This window comes from Vigna umbellata, chromosome 2 (assembly GCF_029865625.1).
Source record: "Vigna umbellata cultivar VRB3 chromosome 2, Vumbellata_1.0, whole genome shotgun sequence".
In the NCBI taxonomy this organism is placed as follows: domain Eukaryota; kingdom Viridiplantae; phylum Streptophyta; class Magnoliopsida; order Fabales; family Fabaceae; genus Vigna; species Vigna umbellata.
The window spans coordinates 9,511,176-9,516,145 of NC_142166.1; the positions used below are offsets into that span (position 1 = coordinate 9,511,176).

The window sequence follows — 4,970 nt, forward strand, 5'->3', positions numbered from 1 at the left end:
TACAATATATCCTGTCTAAATCTCCCTTCTTCATATCCTCCAATCCAAAAAAAATTATTAATGACATAATTAAAAAATATAAAATTTTAATTTGGCAAAATGTAATGATAAAATAAGCTTTTATAGCTCAGTGGTAAAGCCTCGGTCTTGTAAACTGAAGGTCTGTAGTTCGATATCCATGAAGGCAATTTTAAAATCTTTTTTATTTTAGAGAAAAATGGAATATCAAGTTATGTAAAAGACATAAATTCAGTTTTAAAAAATTGAGAACGTGTTTTCGACATAAACAATTTTTTTAACTTATATAAAAAATAGACAGGATTTTCGTATTAAAGTAAGTTAAAACCTGCTTATGTTTTAAAAAGTTCAAACAAATCCTGATATAGCATAATAGAACATTAAGAAAATGTTTAATTGCTTCCTTTGTCCCCAGTTTGGTTGAATTGTGTCAAATTCATCCTCATTTTTAAAAAAGTTTCATTGTCGTCCTCACGTGGTGTAAAAGTGTCAATTGAATCCAAACATAGAAAAAATTTGTGTCAAAGTAGTCATTTTTCCTATATCTCTGTGTCTTCCTTTCATACAATCAAGTACAGATATTCATTTTACCTTATCCAATTTAAGGCTTTTCATAGCTCCAGAGAAGTGACATATGAAAGGAAGACACAGATATATAGGAAAAATGACTACTTTGACACAAATTTTTTCTATGTTTGGATTCAATTGACACTTTTATACCACGTGAGGACGACAATGAAACTTTTTTAAAAATGAGGATGAATTTGACACAATTCAACCAAACTGGGGACAAAGGAAGCAATTAAACCTTAAGAAAATATAGTTTTAAATAGTTGGAATACCAGTCTTAATCTAAATAAAGGTTGTAAAATTCTTTTAGTCAAAATTAATTAAAATTGTTTTCACTTCAAAACATATATATTATTGTGAATCTCTTATAGTCCCAGTGGATTTTAAAGATAGAGAATGAAAGGGTTTCAAAATAATGTCTTAGGAACTAGAATGAATATGGATTAAAAATTGTATGTATATGTACTAAAGATTAAAATATATAGACAAAATGTAAGGTTTATATAAAGGTAAAAACTAAAAAATAAAAGGTGAGGTGATTTTTCAATTAATGTTTACTACTTGTCATTAACGAATAAGTTTTTTGTAAAGTGAGTTGATCTCTATAATATAAATAAAGGAATATTTATTTTTATATTTTAATGGATCAATATTATGAATTCTTCATACTAAATCACCAATCCATAATAAAATGTTAGATTGGACCTTCGAAAAACAATTCTAATAAATAGTACAAATTCAATACTAATGATTCCATTCTTAAACGTGCCTCCGTAGCATAGTGGTAGTGCGTTCGCTTCGTAAGCGAAAGGTCGCGAGTTCGATCCTCGCCGGGGGCTTTTTCTTCTTTTTTATGAGAGGTTTTCAATTTAAAAATATTTCGGAAAGAAAATATTACAAAATGCATTTTCTCTTATGAAGAAATTGACTTTCAAACTTTTGAATGATTTATTTTGGATAATTATGACGAATTTGGAATATTTCTTCCAGCATATTGTTTTTTCCCAAAATTTTACATGGGAAATCACAATTTTAGAGAAAACAATTTTTTAAAATTTATAAATTTTAAAAACAAAGTTGTTTGAAATGTATTTGAAGATTTTCATTTTACATATTCCAAACTATGAGGAATGACATTGTTTCTTTCGGAATGATTTTCAAAATTGAGTAATTCGTTCTGAAAAATCATGGCGAATATTAAATCTTTCAATGTTTTTTTTTTAAAAAAAGAATATCTCTGAAGTGTGTATTCAGGGAACTTTTTACTACATTCTGAATAATATTCTCTGAAATGTAATAATTTCAAGAGATTATTTATGTGATTTCACTGAAATGCAGAAGTGTGTAATAAATTGTGGGAGTGAAACAAATTAGGCTTTTATATGATCTAAAACATATGAATTGGGCTCTTTATGCGACACACGTGTGGATTGGGTCACCCAAAAACGTACATTGGACTCGTGACGTCTTTTTGTATTCCTACAATTACTAATTACATCTTCTAATAATAGGAAAATGACTCAAACATCCTTCAGCAATTCACCACACATAGAAAAAGAAGAGAGAAAATATAGAAAATAACTCATCCCAAAGCTATTTTAAGAATATAACATGCATAAGTGTTTAAAAAACCTTGTTCAGGAAGGAATTACATGTTTTATCTGGAAAACTTATTCTACATTTCATGCTTTTTGGAATCGAGAGCTTTCTTCGTACACTTTCAATTTTTCTTCCTGAAAAGCTTATTCATTTTGTGTTTTTTTTTGTTATGGTTTAAGGTTTATGTGTTGTTTTGTTTATTTATTTTCTTTAAATTTAGTTATTTATTATGTGTATTGGTTTAATCTACATTTGATTTGTTTATTATAAAAATGGTAAGAATACGAGGTGTCTCTACAAACTAATGTGAAAGTTCTATATAAGGTGAAGCCAGAAGAAAACCTACAACATGTGCTTGTAGGAATGGTCATGATGGTGAACATGGAGAAGTTGCAACATTTGTTGGTCTTATATTTAGGAGAATGTTATTAAGTATCAGGAAGAGGTTATTGACAAGAACGACAATGTTGTTCACAAAGAATTTGTTGATGAGTTATGTCGATCACATTGCATATGCATTGTGGAAAGTCGGTTAATATTTGTTTTGATGGTTGATATGTAGGATCGAGGGGAGATAAAGTTGGTCTCCCATGAAAAAAAAATTAATAAATTTGGAGCATGTGCTGAATTTTGGTTTAATGTTTCTCTGCAATTTGTATGATTACGTCAATAAGGAGTTGATATTGACGTTTGTTAAGAGATGACATATAGAGGCAAACATTTTCTATGTCCCTCTTAGTAAGAAGACTATCACACTGTGTTTGCGCAACCTATAATGAGAGAATTATGTGTGAATGAACCTTAGACTTTGAAACGGCTTTGGAAACTCTCATGAACTTATTGGGTGTAGATGGTGTGAGGGTTGCATTTGAGCTCAGGCAATGTTGTGGTCATGTAAGACTAAGCTGATTGAGATATCTATATAACAACTGTTGTTGAGAACCAATGTTCATCAATGTTCATGTCTTTAGATGAAAGAAAAATATATAAAAAAAAATAATTGACGTAACTCAATGATAAAAAGTAAATTTATGACAGTTATTGGATAGCGAGTGTAACATGGGAGGACGAGCGGTGATGAGGCCACCGAACGCTGGAAGAGTTCAACAAGGGAGAGGTGGTCGAGCGCAAGCGACTGGTCGCATATATGCCATAACGGGCGCTGAAGCAGCAAGCTCAGGTACACTTATCACCAGTACATGCTTACTATATGGAAAGTCTTGCTGTGTATTATTTGACTCGGGGGCAACACATTCCTTCATCTCGAAGGCGTGCGTTGAGAAACTGGGCTTGACAGAATGTGAGATGCAGTTCGACTTGGTGGTGTCAACCCTAGTGGCTGGTGAGGTGAGGACGTCTACGGTTTGTGTTAGATGTCCTATAGAGGTTGAGGGGCGTAGATATAAGGTGAACCTTATCTGTTTACCTCTAAAAGAGTTAGATGTGATTTTAGGAATGGATTGGTTGGCTACCAATCGCATTCTCATAGATTGTGGTAAGAAGTTAGTCTTTCCTGATGAAGAAGAAGAAGAGTTTTCGGTAACGCTCGGTCAGCTAAGGGAAGATATCATGGAGGGCGCCAGCTGTTTTCTGATAATGACGCACGCGGATGAGGAGTTTGAAGATTTAAGTCATGATCGATCGTCCAATAGAAAGCTGAGTGGAGGACGAGCGGTTGTGGATGAGTTCCCGAACGTCTTTCCAAAAGATGTACTTAGACTACCTCCCCCTCACGACGTAGAATTCACAATTGACTTGGTGTCAACTGTAGGGCCCGTCTCTATAGCGCCCTATCGAATGGCTCCAGCTGAATTGGCCGAGCTCAAGAAGCAGATTGAACATTTAATGGACAAGCAGTTCATTCGGCCAAGTGCATCACCTTGGGGAGCTTCTGTGCTGCTCGTCAAGAAGAAGGATGACAACTCTCTGCTTTGTGTTGATTATAGACAATTAAACAAGCTGACCATCAAGAACAAGTACCCCTTGCCTCAGATTGACGATCTGTTGGATCAACTGCATGGGGCTGTGATCTTTTCAAAGATTGATTTAAGATTAGGGTATCATCATATTTTGGTTAAGGAAGGGTATCATCATATTCAGAAGACTGCCTTCCGGTCTCGTTACGGACACTACGAGTATGTAGTGATGTCGTTCGGTGTCACTAATGCACCAACGATATTCATGGATTACATGAATCGCATCTTCAGACCATATTTGGACAAGTTCGTAGTGGTCTTCATTGATGATATCCTAATTTACTCCAAGAGTCGTGAAGAACATGAAGAACACTTGAGGATAGTGCTTAGTGTATTAAGAGAAAAGAAGTTGTACGCTAAGTTATCCAAGTGTGAGTTTTGGATGAATGAAGTGCAGTTCTTGGGGCACGTAGTCTCTGCAGGGGGTATCTTAGTGGATTCAACCAAGGTGCGAGCGGTTTTGGAATGGGAGAGTCCGCGTTCGGTCACGGAAGTTCGGAGCTTTGTGGGACTAGCGGGCTACTATAGGCGTTTCACTGAAGGATTTTCTAAGATAGTAGCACAGTTGACTCAGCTGACCACAAAGGATCAACCGTTCGCTTGGACCGATCGGTGTGAAGCCAGTTTCCAAGAACTGAAGCAAAAGTTGACGAGCGCTCCAGTCTTGGTTATTCCTTACACGACCAAACCGTTCGAAGTATACTGTGATGCCTCTCATCAAGGTTTGGGCTGTGTGCTTATGCAAGAAAGAAGGGCGGTCGCGTACGCTTCTCGACAATTGAAGATTCATGAGAAGAATTACCCAAC

The 4,970-nt window shown here is 35.0% G+C and overlaps 1 non-coding gene across 1 annotated transcript; it reads left to right on the plus strand.

Moving 5' to 3' along the window:
* Positions 1-1,355: 1,355 nt before the first annotated feature.
* On the plus strand, positions 1,356-1,427 carry TRNAT-CGU (transfer RNA threonine (anticodon CGU)). The gene has a single exon. It is a non-coding gene; the product is annotated as a tRNA-Thr (tRNA).
* Positions 1,428-4,970: the final 3,543 nt, after the last annotated feature.